The sequence below is a fragment of the Oncorhynchus keta genome, chromosome 34 (assembly GCF_023373465.1).
Source record: "Oncorhynchus keta strain PuntledgeMale-10-30-2019 chromosome 34, Oket_V2, whole genome shotgun sequence".
Taxonomy (NCBI): Eukaryota; Metazoa; Chordata; class Actinopteri; order Salmoniformes; family Salmonidae; genus Oncorhynchus; species Oncorhynchus keta.
Window position 1 is genome coordinate 30143909 of NC_068454.1, and position 19078 is coordinate 30162986.

Consider the following 19078-nt stretch of genomic DNA (forward strand, 5'->3'; position numbering starts at 1 on the left):
ATTTTATACTTTTATTTCTGATGGTGTCACTAGAAAGCTTACTACTCTTATGGCTTTGCAGGACTAGCTCACTGTTGATGGAATCGGTATGCACATTTATAATCTTTACTCATTCATGGCTTTGGCTCGTGGGATTTCCTTCCCTTATCACAGATCCATGACTACCGACAGAAAGCAATCACACCACTTCCTAGTAATGGACATATTACATCCATCACTCCTTAGACAACCTTCATTAATCACTGTTTCATAACAGGCTGCCATTCTACCATTCTCTCTGAGTTCCAAATGGCACCTATAGGGCTCTGGTCAAAAGTAGTGCACTAAATAGATAATAGGGTGCCATTTGGGATGTAAACAGCTGGGGAATGTAATGCAGAAAATGTAGCCGACGTCTGAGAGATATCACTATTATTACAAAGATTCGGATCATACAAAGTCATTCTAAGTGCTATTTGAGTGCTATTTGCTCGGCGTGTATAGAATTAAATGAATTAAACTAATAGCACAAGACAACAAAACATGATAAGAATGTAAGAAATAATCTTGTCTTGGATTTGACCTCATGGAACTGAGTCCCCAAGATTATAATAGTCATATAACAGACTACAATAAACCATATCTAAGGGGGTAGAAAAAGAATGCGCATCTCTTTCCTTTTTCCTTCTCTGACACTGGAATAACTATGAGCCAGGCAGGATTTCCCATGTGGGCACTGCAGAGCACAGAAGTTCATTCCGTGGTTTCCAAATCTCTAAAACACTGCTGACTCCACAGAGAGGATCTCAGCAGTAGTATTAGAGGACAAAAGAGCCACTGTCAGAGGTTTTACTACTATGATCTACCTTCACTACCTCAGGTACTCAAGTCAACTGTCTTACTGATCTCCTTCCCCCTTTTTAACACTTAAGGGAACTTATTTACAATCTACTTCTTTGATGAGTGTTGTGGTGCTTTTCAAGTGTTACTCAACTAAGTCCAAAACGATATACTTACAGATTACTGTTTTCATGCTTTTTAACAATTGAGGGAACTTAATTAAAGGAGTAGTTCACTATTTTACAACTTGATATTAGATGTTTCTTAACCCATAAATTAGTCGATGGGCCAAGATAACTGAACCCTGAATTATAGTTTTTCTCTAAACAGCCACAACAAATGCCAGCATACCTTAGCCACCACAAGCTAACAATCAATGGAAGAGAGAGCATGTAAAAAGTCCAAATCCCATGAAATCAATTAAAATCAACTCTACATTTAGTTTTATGTTAAAGGTGATTTGCCATTGAAAAAAACATGCTCACATGTCCCATCACTTCCATTGATTGTTAGCCTGTGGTGGCTAAAGTTAGCTGAAGTTTGTAGTGGATGTTTAAAGAGAACTGAACCATAGATTACAGTTTCTCCTGGCCCATAGACTACTTTCCAGGCAATTAACCATCTAACATCAAGTTGTAAAATAGTTAACTACTCTTTTAACAGTCAATCTACTTCTTCTGTGAGTGTTAGACTCTGCTGCAATATCCATATATTAGCTTACCACTTAGTATGAAGTAATGTAGTATGGCATTCATTCTAAGTAGTATGCTAGTATGAACATTGTAATGCAGACTATGAGGCTATGTTGGGGCTGTCCCTGATCTGACTGTTTCTCCATCAGTAGTTGACTGACTCTAGTGATTAGCTTAGGGTGAACCAGGCACTGCAGTAGGTCGTTGGTGATGATGGATATGGGGCAGTGTGCTCCGTCACCCTCGTATCTGTCCCCAGGTGGTGACCTTCCTATATCTCTGTAGCCTGGCTCTGGTAACACTAGAGGGTCTGAGTCTGAACTGGCGATTGGACATGTCTCCCCTCCATGCTGGTGTGGGCTCTACTCCCACAACCAGGTCTGCTAGGCCTGACTCTGTCACAGTCTTTGGATGTTGATGGTCCGTCTTTCTCTTTGGGGTTCTGCTCTGTAGTTTTCTGTTTGCCATTCTGGTTCCAGGTCACAGGGATGAGGTGGGGGCCGAAGGGTACAGTAGATTGTAAGGAAGAGGAAGGAGGGTGAGTAGGAGTCCTCTGCTGGTGGTGATGAAGGGCTAGTGTTCTAAGCTTGGACCTTGGAGTCACGATATGCCCCTGTACGGGTCCCTGGATGGCCCCCTGCTGGTGTATCCTGGATCTGTTAGTCTCTATTCAGGCCCCCACAGCCAGCTTCAGGTACTACATGTTCACATCAGTACCAGCAACCCCTCCTTCAGACAAATAAAGATAGTCGAAACCAAAAGAACCAATGTTTCGGCACAATCCACCTTACTCAGGGTTGACATACCTCAGGGACTATGGTCAGTACTGTATGTTTACAAGGTCTCTGTCTCTTAACTAGTCTCACACATGTAATCCTTTGTTCTGCACCCTCTTTCGAGCTCTTAATTTCTTACCTAAAAAGCCAAGTTTTAGGCTAGGCAATCTCTACCATAAGGTCAGTCAACAACTCAAATGCTTGAATGCTAATTGGAGCTAGACAGATTTGTCAATATGGGTGGGTTGGAATTCAGTCATCTCCTCTCTGTTGTTCTATGCTGCATTCCTGGGACTTTTGTCTTTCCCTGGACCTCAGCCAAATGGGACAAATTCCTCCCTGTGATCTATGTTCTTATAAGGACAACAAATGGTCGGACTGCACTGAGAATGACCCTGAGTGTGACAAATGTACCATCAGATTCTGCAAGGTACAGAGGGTTCGTTGTGGCTTGTGACAAGTGCCAACTGAACTGTCAATATTTTGACATAGAGTAGAGTGTGAAGAAGATAAGTCAGGGTCAAGGTAACCTGGTCCAACATCTGTTTATGTCATCTTCACAAGTCCTATGGTCATTGTCAATGACAATTGGTATATATATTCAACTGTATATAGACTTTTCCCTATTGTATTATTGACTGTATGTTTATTTATTCCATGTGTATCTCTGTGTTGTTGTTTGTGTCACACTGCTTTGCTTTATCTTGGCCAGGTTGCAGTTGTAAATTAGAACTTGTTCTCAACTAGCCTACCTGGTTAAATAAAGGTGCAATTAAAAAATAAAAAATAAAAAGACAGCACAAACAGATCTGGGACCAAGGGTCAGGATACTGTACCTCAGTGGGATTGAGCCAGTCATCATCATTGTCGTTACTAAGTGTCGTCCTCAGAGCACAGACGATAGCTTTGGCGAGGGCCTCGCCTACTCTTGCCTCATCATCAACTTCCTGTATCAGATCCGGAAGAAGAAAGAAAAACTCCTATCATGGGAAAGAAGTCGCTGATAAAGACATTATGTGCAGCAGGCATAATTGATTGTGTCTGTGACGTTGTCTCAGAGCCAGTTATCAGGAGGCGCCAGAGGTGACACACTACCCGAATACACATTCCTCTCATCTAGATATATCAATGTGTTATGCAGTGCACCACTCCTTTACATGCACACCCACAAATCATTATGACAGCCATAGCTTTACTCTGAGGCCTGTTCATTACTCAAAAACCCACAGTCATCATCAGGGAATCTCAATACCCGTCACATCCATCCCTCGTGAGGCTGCGTCCCAAATGACACCCTAATTCCCTATATAGTGCACTACTTTTGACCAGGGCCCTATGGGCGGTAGGGGTAGCTTGTGGTGGGAAAACCACATCAAGCTGTAAATATGGCCCTCTGAAACGTTTAATTTCCTCTGAAGCATATGAGGTGACTTTACTGTACTTACCAACTCAGTCCAGGAGTTGATGGAGACGTTAACAGGGTCGACAGACTCCACATGGTGCCCCCAGTGTCTGGGAACAAATAGCACCTATTGTAGTAGGAGGGCAACAGGGTCAGATGTCAGAAGAAATGCAATGTGATGGGTAGGAATATGGATAAGGAACGTATTTCTTAGTAGAAGTACTGAAGGAGCCAATAATGTCTCGAATTGTCTTCTAGCACCACAGATCACAGTCCAGGGGTCAGAGAGCAGAGCATAGCCAGTCAATAAGTAGTAGAGCTGAAGGAGTCAAGGACTGTAAAGATTAGAATGCTGAGTGCTCTGTGTGATGACCCTCCCGCTCTGTCTGCCAAATTCTTTCTCTTTGCTCTTGTTTTCCTTATTAGGATGTCAGTGGGCGGAGCTGGGAGGGTCGTCAGCTAAATGGGACACACCTAGGCCTTTGAAGTTATGATTTTTGCTTTGTGGCTTTGAGTCATCCAGGATCATAAAGTTGGTTCCCAGACATTTTGGTGTATTGCACTTTCTGGCATTATGAAGGACTAATACTAGTGTCATTAGGCTAACTGTTATGTGTATTGTTTGGTAGAAAATGTGGAGTTAATGTTTGAAACCTCTGTAGGTGCTTTGTTTGCATATTTTGTTACAGATTTTTTTGAGTGGTAATGTTTGGTGCTGTGTTGGTTGCCTTTTTGTTTGGTAAACTTGCCACTGCGGTGGATAGTTGATTGTGTGCTGCGTTGGAGAGTACATTGTTTAGTTTCCAGGCCCCTGCCCAGGCTGGAAACTCTTGCTCTACTCGCTGTTGGGACATCGGTCTGAGGTGAATACAATCTGCAGTGTACCTCAGCGGGAGAAATGGGTAGGGTAGTGCCATTTGTTACCTGGAGCTATAGCCTTTCTTTTTTCCCCCTGTTAGGCTTAGCGATGTTTCATTTTGGAATAGGTTGGGCATGGTTATTTTGTTTGTTTTTGTGTGGACTCAGCAGTTGTCTCGGTGGCACATCTGTGGCTTGGGGGGAATCTGCCAGTGTGCTGGTGGGGTTTTTCTCTTAACAGTGGGGTACAGTGTGTCATTACCCGCCATGAATCCGCACAAAGACTAGGGTTGAGTTATTGTAGGATTTTGGGGAAGCTCCATATATCTCATCTGTCTTCTGTGGTGCCGGGTATGATTGGCATTTCTCTTGTGGTCTGGTGTGCTCAGCAGAGGGAAGAGAATCATGTTGTATTTACTCGTGACTATGGTGTCTAATGTAGACAAGTTCATTCGCTTTCCATCAGAGGAACTGTTCAAATATGTACTAAAGAGCATCTGTTGAAGATCGCTGATCACTACCAGGTTGAAATTATTTGATATTGTTGTATACTTATGGTTGTTGCCAACATTTAATGGAAGGACCCTGAGACGTTCTTTTCGTTGGAACTTGTTGCTGACGTGGTCTCGTGCGCCCTGTTCCTGAATGTCTACATGACTGACCGTTGTTTATTTTGTTTGGTATTGTCCTGTTCTGTTGCTCCTGTCTGTTCCCTTCTGGCCTTGTTTTCTTCTTTCATCTAAAAGGTTGCTTCCTGTTGCCAAAGGTTGCTGAGGTCTGGGGAGGGCGAGGTTGGCTGGGGCAGTGGGACTAGGATCCAGGGCAGTATTTTGTTGTTTGTGTGATTGGTGTGGTGTTCTGGGGTCCTTGTTGGTCCCCGGTTTTATTTGTATATAGGTTGCCTCAGTTGAATATATATTTTTGTTATTCCTTATCTCCAAGTCGTCTCTTTTTTTTTGTTACGGGCTTCGAGCCGGTTCGTGACATATGAAACAGAAATTTGAGACTGGTTCAACACAGTGGGGACACTAGCCACTAGATGGCAGCTTGTGACCTCCCTCCACTCCCTCTAAGAGGCTTCTGTCCAATTCATAATGTGGCTCTGGTCTTTATTCAAGTGAACAGGCCATATTGATCCTCTGGTTCCACTGCAGTCTTAATTCATTCAGCCTAGAGAGAAGTCTGCTGTGTGCTATGTTTGATTTGGACAGACTTAACAATATTTCAATAAATCACAGTGATAAGTGTTTTATTCTAGGGGGTAACTGGGCTTAGTCTTGACACAATAGACGATACGTCCTAGTTCAACCCCACAGACATGGACCCGTGGAAAACAACAGAAATAAGTTGCTAAAAGTTAATCACCTATGAGATAATAGTGCAGGATAACCTGTACGATAAAGTTTGGTTTCCAATCCACAGCTTTGTACAACAGACGTCAGTTATAAGTGTATAACCTCTAAAGACCTAATTCTTTGAAGTTCCCTTTAAACTAGGTGTCATGTACCTACATAATAGGTTATAGGTTTAACTTATAAACCAATTGAACAGCCCCCACTGTTTTGTTTCTTAGTGGTAGCACTTGTAACTAACTTCATCAGTATTCTGCAGGAGCACTTAGTTTCCCAGAGATAGGAAGTGGGACAGACACTCATTGCTTTGCCACTGTCTTGACTCAAAGAGAGCGTGTGGATGTGCTGGCTTATACTGCTGGAATCTGAAGGGTGAAAGAGTGGTGGGTATCACAGAGACAAAAGACAACACAACCCCTCTCCTAATTAGCTTCTAGAGTCAATATCAAGACAGGAAAAGGCCAGTGGTCACAAACCAAAGTATCAATAATGAGACAAAGAGAATTGAAATTATTTTAACATCTTTGACCTGCAAGCTCATACTGTGCAGCAGCAATGTGGGGTTGAGTAAGGCTGAACCTTCCAATGATTAATATTCCATTGACTAGGGCTGCTGCATCTGAATTGGTGAATCTGGTCAATATAAGTGGATTATATAGGGAATAGCATGCTATTTGGAACTCCTAGAAGTCTGGGTGGCTGATGTTACAATCTTACTTTCATGTAGCATACCTGTCCTCTTCATCCATAATGACTCTCTGCTCTGTTCTGCCAGGACAATCCTCAGCAACCAGTTTTATAAATTAATTGGATTTATAAACCAAAGTCCTTATCACCAATCCTGAATCCTAACAGATGAGAGGCTGTGCGCTGAGGCAGAGAAACATGCTCCTTTTGAGAGTCAATCATGTTTAACATTAAAGCTTCTGTTCTGTCACGATTACTCAATTATTAACCGATAAAACAAACATATCATTGTCCCGCTCTCCTGTTCTGGCACTCAACGTGGCCGGTCTACTAACCACCGGTCCTGGCAATCCACATTACGCACACATGGAAACCATCATTGCACACACTTGCTATACCATAACAAGTATCGTCAGCCAGCTTCGTAGCCAATATAGGCAAAAACATTAAATCTCTTTAGTCTGTTTTTGGTATATATTATTTAGTGTGTTTTAAACATACTTAAACATACTTCTGTCATCTATTTCATTACATTTCATTATAGTACAACGGTTTGATTTGTCTAATCTTAGCAATTTCTTCTTAGCTAGCTACATAGCCGTCTTTGTATCAAAGATAATTGCGTAATTATCGTATTTCGTCGTCCTAACGTAGTCTACACTGCTATCTGCCCAGCAGCTAGCCAGCTAGCAAACGTCCACCGTCTACCGAATAGCAGCACTGTAGAAACTATTACACTCAACTGAACGACTTGATTAGTGTAGTGTTAGCTAGCTACATAGTTGTCTTTGCTGTCTTCGTATCCAAGATAATTGTGTAGTTTAGAGTGTGTAGTCTTAGAGTGATTATCTTAATTTACCGAGGTTAGCTAGCCAGCTATTTGTCGTCCTTAACGTAGGAGACACTGCTAGCTAGCCAACAGCTAGCCAACGTCTACCGAATAGAACTTCCGCTCTCAACAACCCGGTCGCATTCCGCTTCGCTCCACAGGTAGTATCACATTTTCATTTCATTTCATTACAGCACAACGGTTTGATTCATTTGATCGTAGCTAGCTACATAGCTAGCTACATAGCCGTCTTTGTAGCAAAGATAATTGTGTAGTCTAGAGCGATTTTCTAGGTTAGCTAGCCAGCTATTGTCGTTCTTTTAACGCAACGTAACGTAATCTACACTGCTAGCTAGCCAGCTAGTCCCCGAATAGCAGCACTGTAGAAACTATTACACTCAACGGAACGACTTGATTAGTGTAGTGTCAACAACGCAGCCACTGCCAGCTAGCCTACAAAGTCAACAACGCAGCCACTGCCAGCTAGCCTACTTCAGCAGTACTGTATCATTTTAATCATTTTAGTCAATAAGATTCTTGCTACGTAAGCTTAACTTTCTGAACATTCGAGACGTGTAGTCCACTTGTCATTCCAATCTCCTTGCATTAGCGTAGCCTCTTCTGTAGCCTGTCAACTATGTGTCTGTCTATCCCTGTTCTCTCCTCTCTGCACAGACCATACAAACGCTCCACACCGCGTGGCCGCGGCCACCCTAATCTGGTGGTCCCAGCGCGCACGACCCACGTGGAGTTCCAGGTCTCCGGTAGCCTCTGGAACTGCCGATCTGCGGCCAACAAGGCAGAGTTCATCTCAGCCTATGCCTCCCTCCAGTCCCTCGACTTCTTGGCACTGACGGAAACATGGATCACCACAGATAACACTGCTACTCCTACTGCTCTCTCTTCGTCCGCCCACGTGTTCTCGCACACCCCGAGAGCTTCTGGTCAGCGGGGTGGTGGCACCGGGATCCTCATCTCTCCCAAGTGGTCATTCTCTCTTTCTCCCCTTACCCATCTGTCTATCGCCTCCTTTGAATTCCATGCTATCACAGTTACCAGCCCTTTCAAGCTTAACATCCTTATCATTTATCGCCCTCCAGGTTCCCTCGGAGAGTTCATCAATGAGCTTGATGCCTTGATAAGCTCCTTTCCTGAGGACGGCTCACCTCTCACAGTTCTGGGCGACTTTAACCTCCCCACGTCTACCTTTGACTCATTCCTCTCTGCCTCCTTCTTTCCACTCCTCTCCTCTTTTGACCTCACCCTCTCACCTTCCCCCCCTACTCACAAGGCAGGCAATACGCTCGACCTCATCTTTACTAGATGCTGTTCTTCCACTAACCTCATTGCAACTCCTCTCCAAGTCTCCGACCACTACCTTGTATCCTTTTCCATCTCGCTCTCATCCAACACTTCCCACACTGCCCCTACTCGGATGGTATCGCGCCGTCCCAACCTTCGCTCTCTCTCCCCCGCTACTCTCTCCTCTTCCATCCTATCATCTCTTCCCTCTGCTCAAACCTTCTCCAACCTATCTCCTGATTCTGCCTCCTCAACCCTCCTCTCCTCCCTTTCTGCATCCTTTGACTCTCTATGTCCCCTATCCTCCAGGCCGGCTCGGTCCTCCCCTCCCGCTCCGTGGCTCGACGACTCATTGCGAGCTCACAGAACAGGGCTCCGGGCAGCCGAGCGGAAATGGAGGAAAACTCGCCTCCCTGCGGACCTGGCATCCTTTCACTCCCTCCTCTCTACATTTTTCCTCCTCTGTCTCTGCTGCTAAAGCCACTTTCTACCACTCTAAATTCCAAGCATCTGCCTCTAACCCTAGGAAACTCTTTGCCACCTTCTCCTCCCTCCTGAATCCCCCCCTCCTCCCTCTCTGCAGATGACTTCGTCAACCATTTTGAAAAGAAGGTCGACGACATCCGATCCTCGTTTGCTAAGTCAAACGACACCGCTGGTTCTGCTCACACTGCCCTACCCTGTGCTCTGACCTCTTTCTCCCCTCTCTCTCCAGATGAAATCTCGCGTCTTGTGACGGCCGGCCGCCCAACAACCTGCCCGCTTGACCCTATCCCCTCCTCTCTTCTCCAGACCATTTCCGGAGACCTTCTCCCTTACCTCACCTCGCTCATCAACTCATCCCTGACCGCTGGCTACGTCCCTTCCGTCTTCAAGAGAGCGAGAGTTGCACCCTTCTGAAAAAAACCTACACTCGATCCCTCCGATGTCAACAACTACAGACCAGTATCCCTTCTTTCTTTTCTCTCCAAAACTGTTGAACGTGCCGTCCTTGGCCAGCTCTCCCGCTATCTCTCTCAGAATGACCTTCTTGATCCAAATCAGTCAGGTTTCAAGACTAGTCATTCAACTGAGACTGCTCTTCTCTGTATCACGGAGGCGCTCCGCACTGCTAAAGCTAACTCTCTCTCCTCTGCTCTCAGCCTTCTAGACCTATCGGCTGCCTTCAATACTGTGAACCATCAGATCCTCCTCTCCACCCTCTCCGAGTTGGGCATCTCCGGCGCGGCCCACGCCTGGATTGCGTCCTACCTGACAGGTCGCTCCTACCAGGTGGCGTGGCGAGAATCTGTCTCCTCACCACGCGCTCTCACCACTGGTGTCCCCCAGGGCTCTGTTCTAGGCCCTCTCCTATTCTCGCTATACACCAAGTCACTTGGCTCTGTCATAACCTCACATGGTCTCTCCTATCATTGCTATGCAGACGACACACAATTAATCTTCTCCTTTCCCCTTCTGATGACCAGGTGGCGAATCGCATCTCTGCATGTCTGGCAGACATATCAGTGTGGATGACGGATCACCACTTCAAGCTGAACCTCGGCAAGACGGAGCTGCTCTTCCTCCCGGGAAGGACTGCCTGTTCCATGATCTCGCCATCACGGTTGACAACTCCATTGTGTCCTCCTCCCAGAGCGCTAAGAACCTTGGCGTGATCCTGGACAACACTCTGTCGTTCTCAACTAACATCAAGGTGGTGGCCCGTTCCTGTAGGTTCATGCTCTACAACATCCGCAGAGTACGACCCTGCCTCACACAGGAAGCGGCGCAGGTCCCAATCCAGGCACTTGTCATCTCCCGTCTGGATTACTGCAACTCGCTGTTGGCTGGGCTCCCTGCCTGTGCCATTAAACCCCTACAACTCATCCAGAACGCCGCAGCCCGTCTGGTGTTCAACCTTCCCAAGTTCTCTCACGTCACCCCGCTCCTCCGCTCTCTCCACTGGCTTCCAGTTGAAGCTCGCATCCGCTACAAGACCATGGTGCTTGCCTACGGAGCTGTGAGGGGAACGGCACCTCAGTACCTCCAGGCTCTGATCAGGCCCTACACCCAAACAAGGGCACTGCGTTCATCCACCTCTGGCCTGCTCGCCTCCATACCACTGAGGAAGTACAGTTCCCGCTCAGCCCAGTCAAAACTGTTCGCTGCTCTGGCCCCCCAATGGTGGAACAAACTCCCTCACGACGCCAGGACAGCGGAGTCAATCACCACCTTCCGGAGACACCTGAAACCCCACCTCTTTAAGGAATACCTAGGATAGGATAAAGTAATCCTTCTCCCCCCCCCACCCCCCTTAAAAGATTTAGATGCACTATTGTAAGGTGGCTGTTCCACTGGATGTCATAAGGTGAATGCACCAATTTGTAAGTCGCTCTGGATAAGAGCGTCTGCTAAATGACTTAAATGTAAATGTACTTGCTCCCCATCGTTACGCACAACTGAACTTCATCATCACCCTGATTACTTTCCCTTTATTTAGCCCTCAGTAGCTCAGTCTTCAGGCAGTTTTGGTTTGGTTTACGCCTGTTTTGAGCATAGTCATGGTTTTATTATTAAACTCACCCTCTTCCTGACTCCCTGTGTATACGTTACAGAATACTGCCTCTCAAGATATGGAAGCAGCAGAAGTTAAGGATATCTCCCAGATGGTCGACGAACAGGAACACCTACTTCGTCAACACCATGACCAGCTGGCTCAACTGGGTACGGTAATGGATCAGGTCCTCCACGTTCTCCACCACCCGCGAGAATTCATCTCCAACTAGTGGATGATCCTCTACCACGAGTCGTCCCAGCGAGCCAGATCCCCAGCCGATCCAGCAGCCGATCCAGCAGTCTGCCCAGGTCAGTGATGTATGCATGTATGCATGTATGCATGTATGCATGTATCCATGTATCCATGCATCCATGTATCCATGCATCCCTCCCAACCGGACAAATGACGCGACTCCATCGGATTGCCGTGGATTACTACTTTAGTGCTCTCTCTACTTCAATCATCAGACAGGAGCCGCCACCACCAAGAGGTCCAAGGTTGCTGCGGTCATTTCCCTGCTTACCGGACGGGCTTTGGAGTGGGCTACGGCCTTCTAGGAGAGGAGGAGCTGAGTTCCTATGAGAGGTTCATGTCTCTGTTTATGGCGATCTTCGATCATCCACCTGAGGGCAGAGCGGGAGGTGAGTGACTGCTCCGTCAGGGTGCCCAGATCACTGCAGAGTACGCCCTCATCTTCCAGACTGTGGAATAAGACTATTCTCTAAATCCTGCCATTTTATCCCTCTCTCCGGTCTCTCTACTGCTCTCCAGGTCGCTGAGGCACAGTTACAACAGGTCTTCCGACACTATGTCCTTCCGGAGGACATCGTCTCCGATAGTGGCCTCCAATTCACGTCACGGGTATGGAAAGCCTTCATGGAGAAGCTGGGGGTCACCGTCAGCCTCACTTCTGGGTACCGGCCTCAGTCCACCGGGCAGGTGGAGAGGATGAACCAGGAGCTGGGGGAGGTTCCTTAGGTGCTGGCCTGGTTCCATCCCTGGATAGAGTACACCCAGAATTCACTGTCCCACTCCTCCTCCGGGCAGACCCCCTTCCAGTGTGTCCTGGGATATCAACCAGCTCTGGCTCCATGGACCCCACGCCAGACCGACGCTTCTGCTGCAGATGAGTAGTTCAGAAGGAGCAGGTGGAGCCGGCAGACTGAGGCTCCCGTATTCCATCCTGGTGATCGTGTCTGGCTCGCCACCGGGAACCTCCTGCTCTGTAGGAAGCTGAGTCTCCGGTTTATGGGGCCCTTTAAGGTCCTCCGGTCAACGAGGTAACCTATAGATTACAACTACCCGGTGGTTCCTGGTTACCCGCCCCTGGACATCAATGGGAGTCTCACCTTTGCCGTCAGGTCCCTCCTGGACTCCCGACGTCGTGGGGGTTGGCTCCAGTACCTGGTGTACTGGGAGGGTATGGGCCTGGCGTCATCCTGCAGCTAGTGGAGGGGGGTACTGTCACGCCTACTCCTGTCACTTCCGCTCTGGCACTCGACGTCGCCAGTCTACTAACCACCGGTCCTAGCAACCCACATTACGCACACCTGGACTTCATCATCACCCTGATTACTTTCCCTTTTATTTAGCCTTCAGTAGCCTCAGTCTTCAGGCAGTATTGGTATGGTTTATGTTGAATACGCTACCCCTGTTTTGATTATGTTCTTCATGTTTCTTATTATTAAACTCACCTTCTGCACCTGCCTCCTGACTCCCTCGACACAGATTAAACCTAGTCCTGAAATTAAAAGCATGATCAAGGGAGGATCTGGCACAGTGTGTACCTGTCCAGGCTAGAGGGTGACTGTGGGCCTTGGTGTGTCTGTGGGGAACCTTTGGAGGTCTGGCTGGAGAACGTCACACTAGACTCCTCATAGGGGATCCTGCTGGAGTACAGACCGCTTGTTTGCAGGGGGGAACAGGTGCCAACGCTTCCTGAAATATAACAGGGTAGGAGTGCTGATCTAGGTTCAGTTTATTTTAAAGGGAAAGCCATCTTCACCAAAGCCATTGCATGCTTCATTGCATGTTACTGTACTTCAGCATGTGACAAATAAAACTTGAAACCACAATGGTTCTATTCTATGTAGTTGAGGAAACCTGGAATCTATCGCCATTCAATTTAAGCTATAGTTCAATATAATGTCTCTTTATTGAAATATTATGTAATGTGAGTTCTTTGGTTAGGTCATCACATCAATGTGAAAGGTTTCAACAGCCAATTTAAAGAAACAAGACTAGTGATCTTCATATGTGAAAGCAGCGAGAAGATAACATGCACAAATATATTTGTATCTTTTGTCAGACTCTGTGCCCCACACAACTAATATCTCTGTTCTAAAGCGCCTCACCTCATCTCGCTCATGAGACCTCGATGAATGACTTTCTCTTTCAGGGACCAGAGAACCCATTGATGATCTCCCCAAGTGAGTTTCATCCCCTTCCCCTCTGTCTCCCTACCCTCTTCTCAGCCCCTCACCCCACTTCCCTCCTGACTCTCACCCCACTCCCCTCCCAGGAAATAAAAACAGCCACCTCTACATCTTCAAAGTAGTTTCTAAACCTTCTTTCCTCAGAGATAGTGGGATGAATGGTGAGTAGATCTTTGCCCTACAGACAGTTCTCATTCTATTGATTTGCTGTATCTATTGTCTGACTCCAGCACCACTCCTTTCTTCTCAGCTATAATGCTGTTAAATTGTTTCATTCTAATCTATTGTACAATTCCCTCTGTGAAGGAAAACATCCATCGTCTGTATGCACTACTACCACTTGCCAATGAGATGTTTTGTTCATTAGGGCTCATTGAAGCAAAACAATTAGCAACAGAAAACAAAAGGCGCTTCTTATTGGACATATCCAGGTAGTCCTTCTCCATTTCAGTTTTTATTTTTCTTGTTTTGTGCCTACTGAACACAACCCAGTTCTGTACAATTACCTTCCTTGCACCTGTAGTACCAGGTTCTACCCATAGGAGTTCAGGTGGCAGAGAGTATTGGCACCTTCTGTATCAATCCACAATGTGCTGTCTCTCCCACTACAACCCAGGAACCCAAACTGAGACCACACCATGTCCTGTAATGCACACAATACAGTTCCAATTACTAACACTGTAATTACCAATCATACTGTATATTCATGGTTGCTATAATCTCATATCAATTTATGTGGTCATCTATTTAAATAATTTCATCTAACATTTTAAACATGTCATTGTAAAGAAAACTATTCATATTCATGGAACAAATATGTCAATGTGCCATGAGCAGTTTCAATATTACGGTATGGCAGCAATACATCCCGAGGGAAACCTCCATTGTCACTAGACACAGGTGAAAATGCATGCCCATTCACCATCTCATTGGTTGCTTAATAGGCAGTGAAATGACTGTCAACAAAGGTTGTACCCCAAATGACACCTTATGCCCTATATATTGTACTACTTTTCACCAGACCCCTATGAGCCCTGGTTAAAAGTAGTGCACTATGTAGGAATAGGATGCCAATTGGGACAGACACTCTGTAGAGGAAACAAGATGTTTGTTGTCTGTAGGCTCTTTGTCAAACCATGTGGGCTGTCAATCATTTCCTGTTAAAAAGCAACAAAAAAAGTGGGGTTTCTGCCCAGCACCCTGGATAATGAAACCATTACCATGTTCAGGCAACTGTAAATGATCGACTTCACAATCTTGGCTTTCAGCAACTTTTAAATGGCGCTATTCATCATTTAAAAAGGCATCTGACTGCCTGTCTTTAAGGCATGAATTTTGTCAGACCTGTGAAAAAATGCAGGCCGCCCCTTTAAGCATCTATTATCATTAAAGGAAAATGAATTAATGGAGGCCAGCTCGAACTAGAGTGGACGTTCAAGGCCTTGACTGCCCGAGGACTCAAAAGGAAAAGGGCTGCCATTGAAAAGTTCCACTGAAAATGTCTGTCCTATCACGACAGGATATCATCAAAAAGAGAGAGAATGTCTGCTGATTGCTAAAGTTGTCACTTTTGATTTGTACGTGTCTGTATCAATTTAGGCTTAGGCTAGTTAGCTTCTCCAGGATCGCTGATGGGGCAAAGGAATTCATTAAAGATACCCATACATCTGTTTGACATTTACATGTTGGTGTGATACTGTCAGAACTGGACTCAATTTCATTTAAATTAAATTGATGAATAAATAAAAAATCACGGCACAAATTGATAATCGGCCATTATTTTCTCTGAGTACAACTTTATTAAAGAATGGAATTTCAAATACATCTCTTGACCTGAATGGACTGAGGAAAAATCCCATATAGTTGTGTCTGAGCATTGAATATAACAGATCAGAGCAGCCCATGTGTTAACCAAAATGGCTTTCATTCAGCAGAGTGATTCAAGGGACAGGCTTTTGATTGTGACAGAACCACTTGAACATTCCATAGAACTAACCCCAAGGCTTGAATCTGTCTAAGGCTGAGCGCCTTATGTGAGCCCTGTCCTCAACCGCCCTACAAGTTACTCATCACACCTGGCAACCTGTAAACAGAAAGTTAGTGATTGAGGACAGAAATAGCATACAAAAAGTAAGAAATCACAGGCAGACAAATTGCAGAGTGACAACATGTAATCCTTCTCAACATTCTGTCAGTGCTGAAAAGACTAATAATTCTTAATGATGTTTTTCAGTTCCGAGGGTGTGTATATCTGACATAGAGAGTAGTTTACCTCAAACATGTCTTGTCTTGGAGCAGCAGTGCCATGTACTTGCAGTCTGCATAGGCCCAGTACTCTGAGAGGTGGTAGTCAGAAAACACCCAACATCTGCACCAGTCTGACCCTCTGTCCAGGACTGATACTCCTCAAGTCTGGCCTCTACATATGAGCACTGAGCTCAAAAATAAGTGCTTGACAATGAAAAGATAGAAAGGGAGAGGGAGAGAACATATGTTTCCCATATGTTTCCCAAAAAGTTGTACAGGACAATCTCTATTTTGGTGGCCTCTGGTACATTCTAATGCCTTGATTCCATCTGAAATACATAGTGAAATGATTGAATACCTTTTCAAGTTCACCTCCCAGATTGGAAAAATGTGTTGTGGTATTGTGTAGAAAGACATGAATTTACAATTGTATTATTGATAATGTATTAATTCAATGTAAATATATGATATTCCAAGTAAAAGAATATTAAACATTTAACCCATATTTTCTTGAGATTAAAGCCTTATTTAGAGTTTTACTGCAAGATATGAATTGCCAAAATGTTGCATGTGCAGGGCAGTGGTGGAAAAAGTACCCAATTGTCATACTTGAGTAAAAGTAAAGATACCTTAATAGAAAATGACTCAAAAAAGTGAAAGTCACCCTGTAAAATCCGACTTGAGTAAAAGTCTAAAAGTATTTGGTTTTAAATATACTTCAGTATCAAAAGGAAATGTAATTGCTATACTGAAGTATTAAAAGTAAAAGTATATATCATTTTAAATGCCTAATATTAATCAAACCAGACCGCACCATTTTAATGTGTTTTTTTTACAGAGAGCCAGGGGCATGCCCCTACCTTCAGATATAATTTACAAATGAAGCATTTAGTATTTAGTGAGTCTGCCAGATCAGAGGTGACCAGGGATTTTCTCTTGATAATTGTGTGAATTAGACCATTTTCATGTCCTGCTAAGCATTCAAAATGTAACAAGTACTTTACTGTTTTCCCTGGAGACACAAATGACGTCACATTAAGACAAAGTTTACGCAAAAGTAAAAATATAAAGTCGTCAAAAATATATATAGTAAAGTACAGATACCCCAAAAAACTACTTAAGTAGTACTTTCAAGTATTTTTACTTAAGTACTTTACATTACTGGTGCAGGGTATACAGGCTGTCTCTAATTTATTAATGCACAATTTGACTAAATGGGTCATGGAAAAAGTTGCGTTTTTTGCGAAAACTTTGTCTTTATGTGACGTCATTACTGTTTTTATCGACACAAAATAGTTAAATGGAAACGCACCCAAGTAGGCAATTGTCACACCTATTTTCTATGAAAACTTTCTAATCCCTGGACAAGTTAACAGAAACATAGCTACTGTCTGGCAAGACCCAACATCCTGGGAAATCCTTTGGTTTACGTGTCCTGATGCGATTTATGAATAACAAAGGGAAGAGGAGATCAACTTTATTCAGTCAGTTTGCCACCTTTTATGAACTTGTCGACACTTGCTGTTTAGTTGTCAACCAACACACAGTGGCCTAAATAGCCTACTATGCGTGCTGGCTATGTGAAACACGCAAAAGAAAATAAATGAATGTGTCAGAAAACAATAATTCGGCTAAATCCTGGATTTCGACTCATTGTTACAATTTACATTAATCAACATGGGACATTCAAATTCCCAAGCATCGCGCTCTCTCCCTGTAAAGACATTTGACTGTACCAGAGATCTGTACGGTGCATTCGGAAAGTATTCAGACCCCTTCACTTTCTACTCATTTTGTTACGTTACAACCTTATTCTAAAATGGATTCAACATTTTTCCCCCTCATCAATCTACACACAATACCCCATAATGACAAAGCAAAAACTGTTTTTTATGAATTTTTGAAAATGTATTTTAAAAATATAACTGAAATATCACATTTACATAATTATTCAGACCCTTTACTCAGTACTTTGATGAAGCAGCTTTGACTGCGATTACAACAGAGTCTTGAGTATGACGCAACAAGCTTGGCACACCTGTATTTCTCCCATTCTTCTCTGCAGATCCTCTCAAGCTCTGTCAGGTTGGATGAGGAGCGTTGCTGCACAGCTATTTTGAGGTCTCTCCAGAGATGTTAGATTGGGTTCAAGTCCGGGCTCTGGTTGGGCCATTCAAGGACATTCAGAGACTTGTCCCGAAGCCACTCCTGTGTTTTCTTGGCTGTGTGCTTAGGGTCATTGTCTTGTTGGAAGGTGAACCTTCGCCCAAGTCTGAGGTCCTGAGCGCGGATCTATGTGCAATTTGCTCCATTCATCTTTCCCTCATTCCTGACTAGTCTCCCAGTCCATGCTGCTGAAAAACATCCACACAGCATGATGCTGCCACCACCATGCTTCACCATAGGGATGGTATTGGCCAGGTGATGAGTGGTGCCTTTACACCTGCATTGTTTGCTGTTTGGGGTTTTAGGCTGGGTTTCTGTACAGCACTTTGAGATATCAGCTGATGTACGAAGGGCTATATAAATAAATTTGATTTGATTTGATTTGATTTGCCTGGTTTCCTCCAGACGTGATTCTTGGCATTCAGGCCAAAGTGTTCAATCCAGAGAATGTTGTTGCTCATGGTCTGAGAATCCTTTAGGTGCCTTTTGGGAAACTCCAAGCGGGCTGTCATGTGCCTTTTACTGAGGAGTGGCTTCCGTCTGGTCACTCTACCATACAGGCCTGATGGGTGGAGTGCTACAGAGATGGTTGTCCTTCTGGAAGGTTCTCCCATCTCCACAGAGGAACTCTAGAGCTTTGTCAGAGTAACCACTCTAACCAAGAACCTTCTACCCCGATTGCTCAGTTTGGCCGGGCGGCTAGCTCTAGGAAGAGTCTTGGTCATTCCAAGCTTCTTCCATTTAAGAATGTTGGAGGCCACTGTGTTCTTGGGGACCTTCAATGCTGCATAAATGTACCCTTCCCCAGATCGGTGCCTCGACACAATCTTGTCTCGAAGCTCTACGGACAATTCCTTTGACCTCATGGCTTGGTTTTTGCTCTGACATGCACTGTCAACTGTGGGACTTTTCCAAATTATGTCCAATCAATTGAATTTACCACAGTGGACATCTCAAGGTTGATCAATGGAAACAGG

The 19078-nt window shown here is 44.7% G+C and overlaps 1 pseudogene; it reads right to left on the bottom strand.

The window, feature by feature from the left end:
* Positions 1–1812: 1812 nt before the first annotated feature.
* Positions 1813–14573, bottom strand: LOC118366652 (HSPB1-associated protein 1 homolog; annotated as a pseudogene).
* Between the last annotated feature and the right edge of the window lie 4505 nt (positions 14574–19078).